Source organism: Anomaloglossus baeobatrachus, chromosome 8 (assembly GCF_048569485.1).
Source record: "Anomaloglossus baeobatrachus isolate aAnoBae1 chromosome 8, aAnoBae1.hap1, whole genome shotgun sequence".
In the NCBI taxonomy this organism is placed as follows: domain Eukaryota; kingdom Metazoa; phylum Chordata; class Amphibia; order Anura; family Aromobatidae; genus Anomaloglossus; species Anomaloglossus baeobatrachus.
This window is the reverse complement of record NC_134360.1, coordinates 177,065,998-177,087,359: the sequence shown is the minus strand read 5'-3', so window position 1 is coordinate 177,087,359 and position 21,362 is coordinate 177,065,998. Positions and strand designations below refer to the sequence as shown.

At 45.4% G+C, this 21,362-nt stretch overlaps 1 protein-coding gene across 1 annotated transcript in view; it reads left to right on the top strand.

The window, feature by feature from the left end:
* The window catches only part of DNM3 (dynamin 3), a 576,617-nt gene that overhangs the window by 108,849 nt on the left and 446,406 nt on the right, over positions 1-21,362 (top strand). The window lies entirely within an intron of this gene.

Sequence of the window (21,362 nt, the reverse complement as noted above, 5' to 3'; positions counted from 1 at the left end):
CTGATTATGAATTCTAGAAGTGGTGGACTTGGAAACTCAACTTTATCTGTCCGCATAAAGTTATTAGTTTGATTATGAATCTCATTAAAGTTTTTTGAACTTTTGTGTTTCTTAAAGCTATATCAATCACCCTTAGGGACAGCAGAAGATGGAACAATATAAGTCCAAAAATAGCTGTGCCATGAAGGCCAAAATATGCCAGATCTACGAGGGTTTTATCAAGATGATAATGATCGTCCTTGGAGGACTTTGTATAAACAGTAGCATGCATTGGTCCCATCTGTTTTCCTCCAGCTTTAGTTTGAATTTTCAGAGCAGGCATTGATTTCTTGTTGTTAGCCAAGATTAGAGTTGTTAAGTACTGAATATTATATGAATAGAAGAAGAATCCTCATGTCACTGTGACCGGGTGAGAGCGGGAATCGGGGCCTCTAGACTGGCCCTCAGACTAGACTAGGGTGGCCCTGGCTATCCCTTATCTCAGAGTTACCTCTGATGGTGATGATGTCTGACCCTGACCCTGCTCCTGACCATCTCTGATCAATTACCTCTTCCCTCCCTACTCCAGGGATATAGGACAGGAGGGTGTTAATACCAACAGTGATAGACAACAGGGAAAACCAAAACCCCATCACACAGCACGCTCACACAGAGTAATCAGACAACAAATGATAAGGAGAAAAACTAAAGGGCCATTTACGTGCTGCGACATCGCTAACGATATATCGTCGGGGTCATGGTGTTTGTGACGCACATCCGGCGTCGTTAGCGACATCGCAGCGTGTGACAGGCTGGAGCAACCTTAAACGATCACAAAAGAGGCAAAAATCATTTGTCTGCGAGAGGTCATTTATTTATGAAAAATCATTGTCTGGTCAGTGGCGATGTTGTTCCTCGTTCCTGCGACATCACACATCGCTATGTGTGACACTGCAGAAGAGACGAACATCTCCTTACCTCCGTCCACTGGCAATGAGGAAGGAAGGAGGTGAGCGGCATGTTCCAGCCGCTCATCCTCGCCCCTCCTCTGCTATTGGACGGCTGCCGTGTGATGTCGCTGTTACGCCGCACAAACCGCCCCCTTAGAAAGGAGGCGGTTCACCGGCCAGAGCGACGTCGCAGGGAAGGTAAGTCCGTGTGACGGGTGTTAGCGATGTTGTGCGCCACAGGCAGCGATTTGCCTGTGACGCACAACTGACGGGGGCAGGTACGCTCGCTAGCAATATCGGTACCGATATCGCAGCGTGTAAAGTACCCTGAAGAGCACAAAAGGAAATAACCAGATGACTAGAGGAATTCCAAAACACACTAAGCAACACACAGTAAACTATCAGTTACTGGAACACATCAGCACATGGACCGGTTTAGCAAAAAGCTATATTCGGCATTGGAACACAAATTCCTCCATCTTAAAAAGGCGGGGAGTAACTGTGATAGGCCTCCCGTAACATGTGATCCAAAAGGTAACTAGCAGGCTAGCAGAAATTAACTCCTGCTAGTCCGATCACTAATGAGCACACCGTTGGTCGACGTCCGAGCCTATCTGCAACTCAGAAGCAACAAAGAAAGCATAGCGAGGAGTGTCAGAGTCTGTAGTCTGAACAGCGTTTGATGCTGCCACGACACTCGGCGACTTAAGAGCTAAACTCCGTGTGACACCTCAAGAAACATTGCGAATTCTTAAAATTAGATTCCAGTTTGAAAACCATCAATTTAGGACAGGGATAATATTTAAAAGGACAAAGATTATAAAAAAATATTATAGGCACTAGTCAGCCTAGATATTTGGAAATTTCAAGTCCTGCATTCATTGAGGTCAATTTATTTTTTTACCAAAAGTGTGGGCTCAGTGAAGAGTAGTTTGTGTTGCAAAAACATCTCTAATAATTCATTTTTAAAAAATCTAATGAAACTCAATTTTTTTTCTTTTTTTTTTTAAATTAGACCCTTTCTTAAATGAAGCTTCAGATTCCTAATCTACATTTATGATTCAGTGCGATTTTACACTACGTTATGTCTGTAAGATGACACTATCACATAGGAAGAGGTTAGATACCATCATTTTAATAGAAAAGCAGAGTATTTTAAATGATAGTCTATGACAATATTTCTTTCAATTGTCAAATGTATAATACGTCCATTGAGAACCTGCAAATCACCCCATTTGCCAACATCTATACGGACATTTAGAATAGTTGTAAATGGTTTACTACACCAAAGTCCTATTCGATTTTTAAATTTCACATCTATCTCTCAATAATCTGAATGAGGCTATCATTAAAAAGGTTCAAAAATGTATTTTTTGATCTTTCAAAGAAATACCGTATTTTTCGGATTATAAGATGCCCTTTTCCTCCCAAAAATGTGGGAGGAAAGTGAGGAGTGCGTCTTAAAATCCTAATGTAGTTTACTGGAGGGTGGTGAAGAGGTGTCAAAGGAGGCAGGGGTAATGCTATGCGGTGGGCCTCCCACGCTGGTCTGTACGGCGCTGCCCTGTGCATCAGCTGGCGCGGCTCTGCTCTGTGCAGGGCTGGTGATATGACTCTGCTCTGTGCGGGGCTGGTCTGCTCTGTTCTACGCAGAGCTGCTTTGTGCGGTGGGCGGTCATTCTGATGATGTCGGCGGTTGGCGGCCAGGGCTTCAAATAATGGCACCTAGAGTCAGCGCGTGCGCAGATGGAGCACTCAGTTCAAGCTCTCATTGGCCCATCCAACATCATCTGTAAAAATGTTATTATAACATCAAAGAAACAACGGGTTTCAACCTTGGTTTGAGGTCTTCCTCAGGCTTGCCTACAATATTTTTTTGGCAGTATTATTTTGTAGGTATAACTTGACATTCTTGCACCCATCTGCAGGAACATCTGCCGGCATGTTGGATGGGCCATAGATCGTCAGAATATTAGATGGGCCATAGAACGTCAGAATGTAGATAGCCATAGAATGTCAGCATATTGGTTGGCCATGGAACCTCACAATATTAGATGGGCCATAGAACCTCACAATGTTAGATGGGCTATAGAACGTCAGAATATTAGATGGGCCATAGATCATCAGAATGTTAGAGGGCCCATAGATCATCAGCATATTACATGGGCCAAAGAACGTCAGAATATAGATGGCCTTAGAATGTCAGAATATTGGATGGGCCATAGATCGCCAAAATATAGATAGTCATAGAATGTCAGAATATTGGAATGCCATAGGTCGTCAGAATATTAGATGGGCCATAGATCGTCAGAATATTAGATGGGCCATAGGTTATCAGAATATTAGATGGGCCATAGGTCATCAGAATATTAGATGGGCCATAGATCGTCAGAATATTAGATGGGCCATAGGTTATCAGAATATTAGATGGGCCATAGGTCATCAGAATATTAGATGGGCCATAGATCGGCAGAATATTAGATGGACCATAGATCGTCAGAATATTACATGGCCATAGAATGTCAGGATATAGATGGCCATAGAACATCACAATTTTAGATGAACCATAGAACGTCACAATGTTAGATGGGCCATAGAGCATCACAATGTTAGATGGGCCATAGATGGTCAGAATATTACATAGACCATAGGTCATCAGAATATTAGATGGGCCAAAGAACATCAGAATATAGATGGCCATAGAATGTCAGAATATTGGATGGGCCATATATCGTCAGAATATAGATAGTCATAGAATGTCAGAATATTGGAATGCCATAGAACGTCACAATGTTAGATAGGCCATAGATCATCAGAATATTAGATGAGCCATAAAACGTTACAATGTTATATGGGCCATAGAACCTTACAATGTTAGATGGGCCATAGAACGTCAGAATATTAGATGGCCCATAGGTCGTCAGAATATTTGATGGGCCATAGATCGTCAGAATATTAGATGGGCCATAGGTCGTCAGAATATTAGACGAACCATAGATCGTCAGAATATTACATGGCCATATAATGTCAGAATATAGATGGCCATACAATGTCACAATCTTAGATGGGCCATAGAACGTCACAATGTTGGCTGGGCCATAGAACGTCACAATGTTAGATGGGTCATAGATTGTCAGAATATTAGATGGGCCATAGATTGTCAAAATATTAGATGGGCCAAAGAACGTCAGAATATAGATGGCCATAGAATGTCAGAATATTGGATGGGCCATAGATCGTCACAATGTTAGATGGGCCATAGAACGTCAGAATGTTAGAACGGCCATAAAACGCTACAGTGTTAGATGGGCCATAGAACATCAGAATATTAGATGGGCCATAGATCGTCAGAATATTAGATGGACCATAGAAAGTCAGAATATAGATGGCCATAGAATGTCAGAATATTGGATGGCCATAGAATATCACAATGTTAGATGGGCCATAGAACGTCACAATGTTAGATGGGCCATAGAACGTCACAATGTTAGATGGGCCACAGATTGTTAGAATATTAGATGGGCCAAAGAACGTCAGAATATAGATGGCCATAGAATGTCAGAATATTGGTAGTTCCATAGATCATCAGAATGTTAGATGAGCCATAGAAAGTCAAGTTACACCTCTGTATAGTACCAACTTGCTCACTTTCACTATTGGCATCCTGTATGTAAAGGTTGCAAACTTCCCTTTCTGCTACCATCAGTTCTTTACTAAAATATGATGTCTAGTAGTCAAACCACGTCCATTTTACTTCTCAATAATCATATCTATCATTTATGATTCAGAATGTTTTCAACATATATAGAAGTTCTTTTTCCTGTAACGTTTACTGCTATTCTATAAATTTAATTCCATGTAATGTAATGTGGGTGTTTGCTATTTGTTTGGTGTTCTGTAGGAGATTTCATTAATACAAGTCTGTACTAAAATTTGAACTATAGTTTTACATTTCAGCTAGTATACGTGTCATGTCGAGACAGCAGCTTTCATAATGGAGGATGTAAGAAGTCATTCTTTAACATGGATAATACAGTAGGTCCACAGAGTAGCTAACTAATAATTTTGGCGCAAGCTTCACGCTAAGGGAATTCATATACCACTGGAACACAATCAGGAGAAATAGAAAGAAAGCCAAGGATCAACAGGGGTCTGCTGTTATAAAACAGACTGGAAAGAAATAAGGTGAACGCAGCCAAGTGACTCATATCCACTTTCATATTTGATAATCAGGGCTACATTGGTTTTCATACCAAATTAATGATGAAGAGTTTTGGGATAAACCATTATTTATTAAACATGTAGGATTTAGAATCCATCTGTTTAGTTTATAGGACAGACATGAAACTTAACTCTTTAAGGAAATGGAAACACATTTTATACAGTTCTATAGAAATGAAAAATTCCTTTCATATGAAAACGTTTCATGTTAATATTAAAACATGGATGAAACCGAGTTTTTCCCTGTCCATCTGATTGTCTATCACTTTGGGAATGCTTCAGATGTCCTTTTATTGGGAATTACATGGGTACGACCATCATAAAATGAGGACATGTTGCTAGGGTGATCTGTGGGTTGTGTCCTCTGCTGCCTCACCAATCCTGATAATAAAGGGGCTGCAACCCAGTTTTTCTGCACACAGTGGTGCTATCACGGGTGTGTCACTAGTGACAGACAGTCATGTGGTTTCTGGTCATAGAAGGTCACAGCGTCTGGCTGCGCAGAATGCTCCCTGACTTTCCATTGTTTCCGTTGTGAGTATTCATTGGTATAGGTAGCTTTCTTACTACATTCATCTCTCTCCCTTTAGAACCCAGCAGGAGCTCAATTTCCACCCAGCTGCTGATCATCAGTATTCCCTTTATGTTTAAATACCCCTTCCTTATTTGGACTTAGGCTGGTGATATTTTTCAGTTCTTTCAAGCCTTGGTTGCAAGTAGGTGGCTTGTACTCCTCTGTGGTATCGTTGCTAAAAACTCTGCTGAACTTCTACTTGAGTCTTCTAGTGATAAGTAGTTCATGCTTTCCCTCCTGTGTCTTCTATAATTGTTTAGTGGGGTTGACTAAGAGCTCATCCCAAAAAGTTCCCTATTTAGGGTCCAGCACTAGGGATACCGAGGGTCAGGTATCCGGCTTGGCACATAGGTGCAGAACTTATCTGGGATGGTGAGGGACTCTAGGGACCAGCAGAAGGTTTGGTCAGGAGTCACCATCTTACCTTTCCCTAGATACAGATTTTCCCTTCCCTTTCGCCGTGCGCTTGCTACTTCCCCGTACCTAGCATGACAGGGGCATCCAACCACCTGCCTATGTAGGAAGCTGCACCCAACCATAGTCACTGTCTTGAGGGTATAGATTTTTGGGGAAGGTCCACTGCACAGCAGGTGGCTGGAAGCCAATGAACAAGATAAAGATCAGACACAAGGCGAAAGTGGTTTTACCACTTTGTCGTGAAGAAATCAATCTAGGAAATCTTAGATAGTGATTTGTTACAGAAGGGGTGTTTCACACATAGTGAGATCACTACTGAAATCGCTGCTACGGCACGGTTTTGGTGACGCAACAGTGACCTCATTAGCGATCTCGCTGTGTGTGACACTGAGCAGCGATCTGGCCCCTGCTGCGAGATCGCTGCTCGTTACACACAGCCCTGGTTCGTTTTCTTCAAAGGCGCTCTCCTGCTGTGACACACAGATCGCTGTGTGTGACAGCGAGAGAGCGACGAAATGAAGCGAGCAGGAGCAGGAGCCGGCATCTGACAGCTGTGGTAAGCTGTAACCAGGGTAAACATCGGGTAACCAAGGTGGTTACCCAATATTTACCTTAGTTACTAGCCTCTGCAGCTCTCACGCTGCCTGTGCTGCCGGCTCCTGCTCTCTGCACATGTAGCTGCAGTACACATCGGGTTAATTAACCTGATGTGTACTGTAGCTAGGAGAGCAAGGAGCCAGCGCTAAGCAGTGTGCGCGGCTCCCTGCTCTCGCGGTTATGATCGTGCTTCGGCTGCTGTGTTTGACAGCTAAGCAGCGATCATAACAGCGACTTACAAGGTCGCTGTTACGTCACAGAAAATGGTGACGTAACAGCGACCTCGTTGTCGCTGTCGCTTAGTGTGAACCAGCCCTTAGTCTGAACATTTTGAAGATAAAACTCCTTCATCAGGACCAAGTCATATTACAAGAATCTTTATTATCATTGATCCAATTACCGTATTGCGCTCTTGTCTTTCCAGCTTTTAGTTTCTTTTAATGTACAAGATAAGACTGTGAAAGGGCCACTTCCCTTTATCAGCACTGCAAACCCATCCTCTTTTGAAGGTTCAGGCTTTATTACTCTATGAGATTGGAATACCTCCATCAAATAACAGGTAGTTCTGTCGGTAAGTTCTGCTGATATCTGAACCTTGGTTGATCTACACTCACAGTTATTCCCTCTGTCTGTTTTTCTGTTGTGATTGCTCTGTCTGACTTTACTTGTTGTGATTGGCTGTAGAAATTGCATCTCCAACTATTCCAATTCATTCTGATTGTGCCCTTGCTAGTTCTTAACTAGGAAATCAAAGTCAAGAATTTGGCCACTTGATTGTCTAACTTGGCCACCTCTCCGTGATGTGGAAGGTGGCGCTTTACATGAATTGTAATATCCCATTAATTTTTGGCTATCACAAAGGCAGAATCTTTACGTTATATTAACAAGTTTTTTTTTTAGATTTTCCGAATCCTCTGAAAATAGAACAAATTAGTTTTTCAATTATACAATAAATCAGGTTGCAACCATTTTTATTCTCGTCCATATGTCAACTACACCATCATCCTCTCTGACAATGTACCTTTTCTGTTACGGGTGTGTCACGGATCCTATGGTGTCCGGTTATAGAAGGTCGCAGCATTTGCCTGCGCAAACTTCTCCCTTACCTTCTATTATTCCCACTTGGTGTATATGGTATCTTATGTATCTCCTCTGCTTGGAGTTTATCCCTTTGCCTATAAAACTCTTCGAAGTTACTCTCCCTTTCATCTGTTTTCATCTTCACTTCCCTCTGTGTTCTTAAATACTCTTACTCTCCTCTAGTCTGTTAAGGTGGTTGCTCTAACTCCCTACAGATCCTGAGTGCAAGCAGTCGGCTTGCATTCATCTGGAGTAACTTTGTTGTGTGTTGCAGCTCCTCATCTTGCATCTTCTTGGAGATAACATGTTTGTTATTGTCCCTTGTTTGGTATCCCTGTGTGTTCTCAGCTCTTAGTGGGGTTGACAAAGAGCTCATCCCATCCGTTACCCACCTAGGGCCCAAATCAGGGTCAGCCTAGGGCCAGGTATCCTGCTTGGCGCTAAGGTGGGGAACCTATCTAGGGTGGTGAGGTTAGCCAGGGCCCAGCGGTAATCTTGGTCAGGGGTCACTATCTCACCCTTCCCTAGACACAGATTCTCCCTTCCCTTTTGCTTTGCCGTTTGCTGGGTACTTCAGGGTGCCTAGCGTAACATTTTCCTCCCATATCTCGAAATGGCCCTACATGATATTTCTTTGATAACTTTTAGGGAAAATGTGCCATCACATCTTCTTCCTTTATATGAAATCACTTTCTCAATATCAAGATCCCCACATATATACACTGGAGATCAAAATTTGAGAACAACACACAATTTCCTAATGTTAAGGTCATTGTGTAGTCCTATGTGATTATATCCTAACATAAGTAAACTCGCAGTATTTTAAGCTTATTTCACCAATTAAATTTATTCTTAAGCACATAATAAAAATGTAAATGAGATAAATGAAAAAGAACACTGATCAAAATTAGAGAACACTTTCAGATACCTGCAAGTTATTGGTGTTAATCTGGCACCTGGTGCTAATTTCCCTAATTATCTGACAAACCCTATGTAACTGGCAGCCTAACTTTCCAGTTTGCACTGACTTTGCAAAATTGGTGTGCCATTCCAAAGTGATTGAAACCCTCCGGCAGCAGGTTGCCCAGATGAGGGCCAAAGGGTGATCCTATCAGCCATAACAAGAGACGTTGGTCGTTCCAAGTCTGTGATTTCAACAATATTGCATCTTTACAACATAAACTTTTTCAAGTCCCCCAAGAAGACAAATGCAAGAGAGGACAGGATAATGTAGAGAATCTCCATGGGTAATTGTTTCAACATTGCAGCTGGAATTGCTCACCAGTTCAGCACTGAACAGGGTAAGGATCTGTCTCGTCATACAGTGTCACAATGTTTAATAGCATTTGGATTGAAAGCCCACTCTGCAGTGACCAAACCTCTCATTATCAGAAAGAATCAAAAGGATAGACTCCCCTTGGTGAGGAACATGTTGTGTGGACACAGGAAAAGTGGTTCACAGTTTATTTTAGTGATGAAAGCAAGTTTAATTTTTTTGGCTCTGCTGGGAAACATTATGTTCATCTACAAATTGGGGAAAGACTGAACCCAAAGTGTGTTAAAAAGTCAGTGAAAGATGCTGGAGGAAGTGTCCTGGTTTGGGGAATGTTTTCTGCAGCAGGAGTTGAACCTCTCATACAGCTACATGGCAGAGTGAATGCAAGTGTGTATCAGAACCTTCTTCAACAACACGTGGTTCTTTACTTGCGTTCATCACTCAATCACCCAGCAATTTTCATGCAGGACAATGACCCCTGTCACACAACAAAACGGGTAAAGCAGTTCCTAGAAACAGAAAACATAAAATGAAACATGAAACAATAAAATGGCCGCACAGAGTCCTGATCTAAACCCAATAGAAAATCCTTGGTGACAAAGTTATGGCCAAGAAATCCACAACAGTCAAAGAACTGTGGAAGAGACTGGAAGACGAGTGGACCAAAAATCACACCAGAGCAGTGTGAGAGACTAGTGATGTCCTGTCATGTGCTGAAGTAATTCAAAGCAAAGACCTGTACACGTCCTACTGATTGGTGACTGTTGTTCTCTTCAGATAATTTTCTTATATCTTTCTCTGCGCTACAGTCATTGCTGTTCTCTCAGTATGATCATTGTTTTGGGAAAAATAAAGGTTTTATGTTGATAAACTTTGTATCTTTTGGAAAACACTGTTCTATTGGCATGGTGTACCCCTTACAAAAAACTTCTCAAATGTTGATAAATGTGTATAACTGTAACGCCTGCCTGGATCCACAGACTCAGATGGGCTGTAATGGACAGGCTAGAGGGAAACCACTTCACCAAGCAGGACCCCCAGAACCCTGAAACCCTTTAACCCCTATACAGGGATTTGGTATTACACAGGGCCCTGGAGCTCACTACCAGTGGAAGGCTGCAGTCTGAGAGAGTAGTTGTCAGGCAGGGTCAAACCAGGAATTGCAGAACAGGGACAGAATCGTCAGGCAAGGACATAAAAATGTAGCAGAGGTCAAATCCGGATCAGGCAGTGAGGTACAAAAACAGCAGGCAGGAGGGTAGTCAGGAAACAAGCAGAAGTTAGAACACCAGAATTACAAAACAGAACAGGAGCCAGAATATCAGAACTATCTCTGGCAGTGGTCAGCAGACAGGAGGGGAATTAAGACGGGTGTGGTGTCTTCCCATTGGCTGTAGCTGAATGATGGTAACTTCAGCTGGAAGACACATGCCACCTATAGTCAGCTAGTGGTACTGCAGATCCCAAGGAAACCCAGCCCAGTGGATGAGCGGAGCCTGTGTGACGCCCTGGACTATCCAGGTCGTCCCGGGTAGTCACACACACAACATCACACCCCTTCCAGTTAGGTAACACCAGTCAAACATAGAAAAACTTGTCACCACCCTCCAGGTTTGATGTCCACACCGGGGGGGTGGAGCCAGGCAGTTGGCTCCACCCACCGAGGAGTTCACAGGCCTGGAGGCGGGAACCTAAGTAGTCAAGTTCAAGCGAGTAGAGAGAGGAGTTCTGACAGTGAAGGAGGGAGGTTGTGTCTAGAAGCAGACCTGTGCTAAGGCCTGCCACAGACTACTCCGGTGGCTGGGTTGGAGCCCAGTCACCATTGGCAAGGAGGCAGACGGTAGTGGCTGCCTGCAGGAGACCGGGAATACGACCGGTGGCAGCCGAGCCCGCGGGGCGGTACACATCGACTCTTCTGGCGTCACGAACAGGATTGAACCAGTCTACTTACCAGTAGAAGTGCGCCTTGTAGTTCCCGTCAGCGGTCAGCGGCGTCCCGCTGAAAAATCTGAAGATCCACCATCTTGGGCTCGAAAGTTTCCCGCTCGAGTCATCTTTCCCGAGCAGTGAAGGCGCGAAAAGCAAAGCCCCGCCCCCAAAGAGAGAAGTGCTGTGGAAAGACCAAGGGGAGACGGGTGAAATTCTCTTTTGCCCCATGTGACCACGGGGATAAGAAGCAGGGATGCCAGGACTCTGCACCCGTCTTGTTCCTGGAACCCGAGCATACAGCATGTCTGCACCGTCCAAGAGGCCCGAATTCTCACAGCCCGCGCCCGGAACATTGGCGTGGCTGGAGGTCCAGACGATGCTGCTGTGTCACCGCAACTGAGCTGAAATGCGCCTCCTGATGGATCGATGGACAGCCGAGGTGGAGGAGCTGGTCACGGTCGCGCGGTTGTACGAGGTGGAGACCATTCTTGCGGAGCGGGTAGGTGACCCACGCCCCTATGTCCTCGGGGAACCAGCCGCTGCGGCTGAGGGACCCGGTCTGCCCCCGGCCCCTATGTGGTCTTTCCTACCACCGTAGCTCCCCCGCCCGGCCCGCTGCCATCTCCACCGGCAGCGGAGGCTACAGTCCTGGCCCGAGAGGATCCAGATGCCCCTAGGATCGTTGGCCGGGAAGAAGGCATGGCAGTGCCAGCGGAGGATGAAGAAGCAGCCGATCCGGAAGTGTCGGTGGCGACTCCCCGTGCGACAGCTGGTGGCAACCCGCCTGCCGCTGAGTGAGCATTGGCCCCGGTTAAGATGGAGATGAGATCCACTCATAGTGGGACCCGCGAGTCTCGGATGCCCGTGCAGGCCTTGAGTGTAAGGAGGGCGTACATGGGTGTTCAGCTGCATGTCCGAAACTCCCCGCCCCCTCTCACTATGAGGAGGAAGAGTTCAGAGTGGAGGATGAAGGTAAGGCAGCGGATTTCCGTTGCAAAAGGACAGTCCCCGTTGGGACCACCAGTGTTTTGTGGTAGCCCATTGGTTACTGAAGTGCCCGTCCCTGTTGGGACTGATGTTGTCCCCGTTTCACACCCCCTAACCCCTGCATGAGTAATCATGAACAAGTCCGAGAACTTGCAGGCCACCCAATAACTTTTGGGTTTGTAAATACTGCCCCAATTGCCCTTCCCGCAACTGCTGGTCTCCGGAGAGGCTGGTTGGAGGAGGGACCCGCAGCAGAGCAGGCTGGGGTCCGGTCACCATCAGAACCGGTGACCATCTTCCGGGTCAGGGTTCACCTTGGACGTGGGGCCTCTGAGCGACTGCTGGGTGCGAAGCACCGTACCCGTTCCCGCTTGGGTAGCCTGGCCAGGTTCCTGTTAAAAGGGGTGCTGCCCATTTCTTAGGGGCAGCATCAAGGTGCAGGTTGCTTGGCTGGGAAAGCGGAAGGACATGGACCCGTTCCCTTGTTATTAATAAAAATGTTCCCATTTGTAACGGTTCAAGAATGTGCCTCCCGTAAGGGAAGATTTGACATAGTAATGCATACTGTTTACAAAAATGTTGATTATTTGTTTACTTTTACAGAAATATAAAACCGGTGATGGACGGGCAGCCCGCGGACGGTCTGCATTAAACCAAGGGGGAATGTGACGCCCTGGACTATCCAGGTCATCCCGGGTAGTCACACACACAACATCACACCCCTTCCAGTTAGGTAACACCAGTCAAACATAGAAAACCTTGTCACCACCCTCCAGGTTTGATGTCCACACCAGGGGGGGTGGAGCCAGGTGGTTGGCTCCACCCACCGAGGAGTTCACAGGCCTGGAGGCGGGAAACTAAGTAGTCAAGTTCAAGTGAGTAGAGAGAGGAGTTCTGACAGTGAAGGAGGTAGGTTGTGTCTAGAAGCAGACCTGTGCTCAGGCCTGCCGCAGACTACTCCGGTGGCTGGGTTGGAGCCCAGTCACCATTGGCAAGGAAGCAGACGGTAGTGGCTGCCTGCAGGAGACCGGGAATACGACCGATGGAACCGTAAGGGACCGGGGCAGGGTAGTGGCCCGCCGGAACCGAACCGGGGAGCCAACTGGATAGTGGAGCACCAGGCAGGGTACTCAGACCCCGAACTAAGCTATAAGCCACCACCATAGTCAAATCAACTGATTGCGGTCTGGACCTAAGGGGTTCATTCCCACCTAAGTCCCGATTGAAGGCAACAGCCCAACCATTCCGGATAAGTGCCACCGCCAAAGGCAAGAGATCCAACGGGCCAGCGTCTGCGGGCAAACGGGCTACTCTGACACCTATATGCTGGGGAGTGGACTACCGGTGCCTAGGCACAGGAGTCAAGATTCACACACAGGTGCAGGAGAAAGGCGGACATTGCCAACCTAACTTGAATAGCTGCAGCCGGCTGCGGGCCCCGTTCATCACTCCGTTTGGTTTACCAGCGACTCCAGTGTCTTGTGTCAGAGTGAGTACACCAGTGCCATCTGGCACCGCGCCGTGCTGCGCCGCGCTGCACCGCAACCCTTCACCCTGCACCCCGGCCCTCGCCAACCGGGCCCCGGGACCAACATCCCCTACCCACGGAGGGGTCAACACCTAGCTGCACTACTACACCGCTCCCGGGAGTCCCCGTACCTCCACCGCAGCGGTGGTGTCCACAATCACCACAACCTGTGGGTGGCGTCACGAACTATCATTCCCAAACCGAACACCCTCATCCCCCGCACGTAGCGCCAAGCCCCTTGCAGAGCAACGTGACCCCCGGGTCCGTGAGAGGCTCGAGCCACTACCCGCAGTACACGAGCATGGATCCAAGTGGCTCGGCGGCCGCAGCCGAGCCCGCAGGGCGGTACACCTGCGCCCACCGGCGCCGCTGGCATTGACTCCTCTCCCAGCGCCAACCACGGCAGGAACACAGCCTGGCAATCCGAGTAGAAGTCGCTGGAGCGGACTCCGGTGGTGACGTAACAATTACATTATTCCTGAAAAAAAGCAAGTGATCATACATTGTTCTCTAATTTTGATCTCCAGTGATTTTTTACCTAATACACTTGTGCCCTTCCGTTCAACCTCTGGCTTCTCCAAATACAAAAGCTTCATCAGTGTCTCTAACAGTGAGTCCATTCCTTGTAGCTGCACGCTAATCTATGGATCCTCTCTAATCTGGTACAGGAGACATGAAACTTCCTTCTGAAAGATTACTGTGGGCATTGTCAGGAACTGTGATTTTTGGTATCATTAAGCTATTGTATGACCTGCAATAGATTAGTTCTTAAAGTGCAATGATGGCTTGAAGTCCAGAGCATGGTGATTTACAATCCAATAACCTTTATTTTATATGTATTAAAATATAGAAGGTACAGCAGAGTTTTTCTGATGCATTTCGAGTCGATCTGAGAAAAATATATATTGTATGATCTGTAATAGTTTAGTTACATTGTAGTTACATACCGTAGTTATATAGGTTGAAAAAAGACCTAGGTCCATCTAGTTCAACCTCCCTTCTTATTAGTTCTTAAGATCTTGCCTTAGGCCTCTTTCACACGTTCGTGAAAATCACGCACGTTTTTCACGGACGCGTTAAAGGTGCGTATTGCCCTGCGTGAGCCGTGTTTATGGCACACGTGTGTTCTCCGTGTTTTATCCGCGATAACACATGGAGAACGGAAACTTTCTGCTCACCTGTCCCTGGCGTCACTGTCCGTGGTGCTGATCTTCGGTCTCTGGTCCTGCAGACTCCCCGCTGCTGCTGCTTCTTGGCGCAGTGAAGTGAATATGCGAAGAGCATAATGAGCGGCGGTCAGAAGCAAGTGACAGCAGTGGCAGAGACAGCAGGGCAGGAGAAGGTGAGTAAAGTTTTTTATTTTTTCTCAAACACGTGTGTTTTCTCCGGCGCGTGTCACACGGAACACCTCCGTGTGGTCCGTTTGCGTTCCGTGTGACACTCGTGATGCCGAAGAAAAACGGACGTGTCTACGTGTGGAGCGCATGGACACACGTATGCTCCACACGTACACACGGTCCATGGCAGAACACGCACGTGAGCGCAGACCCATTGATTTTAATGGGTTTACGTGTGCCGGTGTCTCCGGCACGTGAGGAAACGGGCCAAACACGTACCAGAGACACGGATGTGTGAAAGAGGCCTTACCCTGTGCATACTGTAGTGCTGGGCCATTTATTCTTATCACCTATGCCTCTTCCAGGCCAGTAAGAAATCAATGAGAGCTGGATTTCCTATTGACCTGGCAGCAGAGTTCATCGGTCAAATTTTATAGCTATTAGAATTATAAGCTGAGAAAAACCAATAACCGCATACCAACTGTTTGAGATGTTGTTTATTAAGGTTAGTTTTCCACTTAAACTGTAAATCTCTTGGTGCCCTTATTGATGGGTATGAGTAGCTTTATTTGCTTTTGTTGGTACGGATTAGTATATTCAGAGGTGTTATGTTTAGAGCTGCTAAAACATAACCATGCAAAGCTAAACTCTCACAAAGTACAGTAGTTTTCCACTTATTAGTTGTATTATATAACATACAGAAATACCATGTCCTTATAAAAATTCAGCATTTGGCGCAATACTATTTGCCCCTGGTTTTGCTTGACCCCATTGGGTATATTCTGGAGACCCCACATTTTTCTTTACTTTCCCGCAGTTGCAATGAACAATATCATAGAGAAACACTGATTAATCTGTGCAAGAAATATGGTGTTGTCACCAATATACGAGGGGCTGCTGATAAGTCTTTGGCCTTGCTATCTTTTTTTGTTTCTATGATAACGAATGTTACATCACATAAAGCCTTATGTGTCGAATATATATTTTCAAAATTTTATGTTTGTTGCTTGCGGCAACAGTGTTCTGCGCACGCGGGAAAACAAAATGGCGGCGTCTAATGCGATATTCACAGCAACTGAGGGCAGAGGAGTGATAAAATTCTTGTTTCTGCAAGGAAAGTCCTCGAAGTATATTCATGGTGATATATCGCAGACATTGGGGGATCAATGCCCTTCATATTCCACAGTTAAGAACTGGGTTGCCAAATTTAAAACGGGCCACTTCAGGACCAATGATGAGGAGCATCCTGGACATCCGTGGTTGTTGTTCTGGAGATCGTCGATGCTGTGCCAACATTTGGACATGAGGAAGCTTCTGCAAAGTGGGTCCCCAAATGTTTGACAACAGATCAGAGAAGCATGCGAATGAAAACTTCCAGGTCCATTTGTCAGCGTTTCCGGACTGATAAGAAATTCCTGGATCGACTGGTCACTATGTATGAGACCTGGATTTATTTGTTTGACCCTGAAACCAAGGAACAGTCAAAAGAGTGGAGGCACAGTGGTTCTCCTCATCCAAAGAAGCTCAGGGTGCAAAAATCAGCCACTAATGTGATGGCGTCAGTGTTCTGGGATAAGGAGGGAGTGCTGCTAGTGGACTACCTTCAAAAGGGTTCCATCATCAATGCAAGGTATTACATTGAACTTTTGGACCAATTGAAGACAGCTCTGAAGGCCAATAGGCGCGGCAAGCTGTCCAAATGAATCTTGTTCCTACAGAACAAGGCACAACTGGCTGGGCTTCCAGCAGGTTGACCACCCACCTTATTCACCAGATCTATGCAAAGATGCAAGATGCAAAGATGGGGGAAACATGGCTGCAAGGATGGGGGAAATATGCAAGGATGGAGGAAATATGGCTGCAAGGATGGGGGTAAACATGACTGCAAGGATGGGGGAAACATGACTGTGAGCATGGGTGGAAACATGACTGCAAGGATGGGGGAAACATGCAAGGATGGGGGAAAACATGCCAGGATGGGGTACATTTAGCAGGAAGGGAAACATGCCAGGAAGGGGTACATTTACCAGGATGGGGGGATACATTTACCAGAATGGGGGGAAACATGAAAGGATGAGGGGAAACATGCCAGGATGGGGGTACATGAACATGCCAGGATGAGGAAAAATGCCAGGATGGGGTACATTTACCAGGAAAGGGACATTTATCAGGATAAGGGAACATGCCTGGATGAGGTACATTTACCAGGATGAGGTCATTTAACAGCATGGGGGAACATGCCAGGATGGGATACATTTACAATGATGGGGTACATTTACCAGGATTGGGTACATTTACCAGGAATGGGGTACATTTACCAGGATGGGGAATATGCTGGGATGGGGTACATTTACCAGGATGGGGCCATGATGTGGATAAATATACCAGAATGTAGGAAATATATATCAGGATGGGGGACATGTTTACCAGGAAGTGGCCAGGAAGGGGGACAGAACTACACAATGAAAGGGGAGGGGAGCCACTCATACGTCTTTATGGGATTTCAAGATGTTCAAACTTTGAAATGTAGATGTGGATTACAGGGTGACATCTGATTGCATTCCAGGCTAAAATCTGTCTAATATGCTGCAATTTTTTCCAGAAAGATCAATGCTACTGCTGTGTCTGGAAAGGGCAGGGGCTCAGCTTCAATGTGTGGTAACATGCATGAGCGTGATGCCCCCTGCTGAGTAGAAGAGAAGACGGCAAAGGTAAGGTTAAAATCAACTATTTACATTATAGGATTGGTTGGCACTTCGAAAAAAAAAATGGTTTTAGGGCTACAGTTCGGGCACTCGGCCTGTAAAAGGTTCGCCATGACTGGTCTATGATGTTCCCTGAGTCAATTTAGGTGTCTGTGCAAAATATTGTGATTGTAAATGCGGCGGTGTGTATTGCTTTAGCGGACATACACACACACACACGCACACACACACACACACACACACACACACACACACACACACTTAGCTTTATATATTAGATTGTGTACAATTTGGCAAAAATATAAAGATTTTGTTTGTTCACCTCGCTTGTATGAGATCTCACATGTGTTTTGTGCAAAATCTATTAAAAAATAGAAGTGTTTTTTTTGTTGTTTTTTTTTTAAATCAAGTCCTAAGGAAAAATAAGAATCATTGGGTATGAAAATAATTTAAATAACAAAAATTCTGCATACCTTACAGTATGTACTAATAGTAATTCACTATGTACTGGTATAAATCTGGACACTATATGTCTGTAACCTAAAACATACAAATTCCGTAAATTTAAAGAAAGTTTGGTATTGCATCTATGAAGTTTTGTTTTTACATTTCAGCAGTGTATATAATCCTTGCCATCGTAAAACATTGTAGTGTTTCACCATGGAACCTTTAACGCAACTGATAAAAATCCACCGTCTTCCGTTAAAGTGCCCTTTTCTGTATTTATATATTGTCCTGTAATGTATGGCTAAATTATACTTGACGTAAACATTAGATAAGTGACAGCAAATTCTGCAATGTGAATGTATATGTGAGTAGCCCCACTACCCCCAAGGAGCAGCATGTTGCTTTTTAACATCCCTAATTCTTTGTAGAGTTATTGGTGTCTGGCAGCGTCTTATTGCCGTCCCCCGTGGCTTTGAAAATACACATTCAGGAAGCCAATTTCTTCTAGATGGCAATACAGGCCTCATTCCTTCCGAAAAGGAGAACTGAGCTCTGACCCTTATTAAGGCAAATCTGTCACTGAATATCACAATACACAGCTTACATTTTTTATTAGTTCTTTTAGACCTGAAAGGGCTGCTGTACTTACTCTCAACATCCATGTAACAATAAATGTATGATCCTGAATTAGAATTGAGAATTTAATTTTATGAGCCCAGTCCATATCACAAAATTATATCAGGTGGCTAACTTTAAAAAAGGTTACTACAGCCAATATGTCGTGGATTTATAGTAACTACACTAGCCTCATCAGGCCTAAGGCTACTTTCACACATCAGTTTTTTGCCATCAGGTACAATCCGGAAAAAAAAGGATAAAACGGATCCGGTATCGCATCCGGTTTATCCCCCTAGACTTGCATTGTAACCGGATTGTACCTGATGGCTTTGCGGTGCATCCGGTTTTTTCCGGATGCGGCAAAATAATTAAATCCGGCGGCCGGATAGAACGTATCATGTAACGTTTTTTTGCCCCTTAAAAAAACCGCATTCTGCCGGATCCGGTACAATGCGGCATTGTATAGAATGGTTGTCTATGCATGCCGGATCCGGCGCAATGCGGTTTAAACCGGATGCGGTGACCGCATCCGGTTTGGTAAACAGAGCATGCGCAAATTTTTTTTTTTTCATCATCACAAAACTTATAAAAGGATCCAGCACATTCTACACACCTCCTGCCGTTGGTTCCTGACTTCAACTTCTGCTGTCCTCCAGTCCAGTGCTCCAGGGAAGAGGTATGTCCACAGTACTGTCCACAGATCACTGTTGTGAGCTGCGTACATGTACTTAGACATTGTTTTTTCTTTTTTTACAGGTGCAGTGTTGCGGGCACAGTTTTGTCAAGCCATTTGCAGTGCCAGTTTGGTTCGGTGCCAGTCTTCAATTGTTGTGGCGGAGAGTGTCCCTGAGGTAATGTCCACAGTACTGTCCACAGATCACTGTTGTGAGCTGCGTACATGTACTTAGACATTGTTTTTTCTTTTTTTACAGGTGCAGTGTTGCGGGCACAGTTTTGTCAAGCCATTTGCAGTGCCAGTTTGGTTCGGTGCCAGTCTTCAATTGTTGTGGCGGAGAGTGTCCCTGAGGTAATGTCCACAGTACTGTCCACAGATCACTGTTGTGAGCTGCGTACATGTACTTAGACATTGTTTTTTCTTTTTTTACAGGTGCAGTGTTGCGGGCACAGTTTTGTCAAGCCATTTGCAGTGCCAGTTTGGTTCGGTGCCAGTCTTCAATTGTTGTGGCGGAGAGTGTCCCTGAGGTAATGTCCACAGTACTGTCCACAGATCACTGTTGTGAGCTGCGTACATGTACTTAGACATTGTTTTTTCTTTTTTTACAGGTGCAGTGTTGCGGGCACAGTTTTGTCAAGCCATTTGCAGTGCCAGTTTGGTTCGGTGCCAGTCTTCAATTGTTGTGGCGGAGAGTGTCCCTGAGGTAATGTCCACAGTACTGTCCACAGATCACTGTTGTGAGCTGCGTACATGTACTTAGACATTGTTTTTTCTTTTTTTACAGGTGCAGTGTTGCGGGCACAGTTTTGTCAAGCCATTTGCTGTGCCAGTTTGGTTCGGTGCCAGTCTTCAATTGTTGTGGCGGAGAGTGTCCCTGAGGTAATGTCCACAGTACTGTCCACAGATCACTGTTGTGAGCTGCGTACATGTACTTAGACATTGTTTTTTCTTTTTTTACAGGTGCAGTGTTGCGGGCACAGTTTTGTCAAGCCATTTGCTGTGCCAGTTTGGTTCGGTGCCAGTCTTCAATTGTTGTGGCGGAGAGTGTCCCTGAGGTAATGTCCACAGTACTGTCCACAGATCACTGTTGTGAGCTGCGTACATGTACTTAGACATTGTTTTTTCTTTTTTTACAGGTGCAGTGTTGCGGGCACAGTTTTGTCAAGCCATTTGCTGTGCCAGTTTGGTTCGGTGCCAGTCTTCAATTGTTGTGGCGGAGAGTGTCCCTGAGGTAATGTCCACAGTACTGTCCACAGATCACTGTTGTGAGCTGCGTACATGTACTTAGACATTGTTTTTTCTTTTTTTACAGGTGCAGTGTTGCGGGCACAGTTTTGTCAAGCCATTTGCTGTGCCAGTTTGGTTCGGTGCCAGTCTTCAATTGTTGTGGCGGAGAGTGTCCCTGAGGTAATGTCCACAGTACTGTCCACAGATCACTGTTGTGAGCTGCGTACATGTACTTAGACATTGTTTTTTCTTTTTTTACAGGTGCAGTGTTGCGGGCACAGTTTTGTCAAGCCATTTGCAGTGCCAGTTTGGTTCGGTGCCAGTCTTCAATTGTTGTGGCGGAGAGTGTCCCTGAGGTAATGTCCACAGTACTGTCCACAGATCACTGTTGTGAGCTGCGTACATGTACTTAGACATTGTTTTTTCTTTTTTTACAGGTGCAGTGTTGCGGGCACAGTTTTGTCAAGCCATTTGCTGTGCCAGTTTGGTTCGGTGCCAGTCTTCAATTGTTGTGGCGGAGAGTGTCCCTGAGGTAATGTCCACAGTACTGTCCACAGATCACTGTTGTGAGCTGCGTACATGTACTTAGACATTGTTTTTTCTTTTTTTACAGGTGCAGTGTTGCGGGCACAGTTTTGTCAAGCCATTTGCTGTGCCAGTTTGGTTCGGTGCCAGTCTTCAATTGTTGTGGCGGAGAGTGTCCCTGAGGTAATGTCCACAGTACTGTCCACAGATCACTGTTGTGAGCTGCGTACATGTACTTAGACATTGTTTTTTCTTTTTTTACAGGTGCAGTGTTGCGGGCACAGTTTTG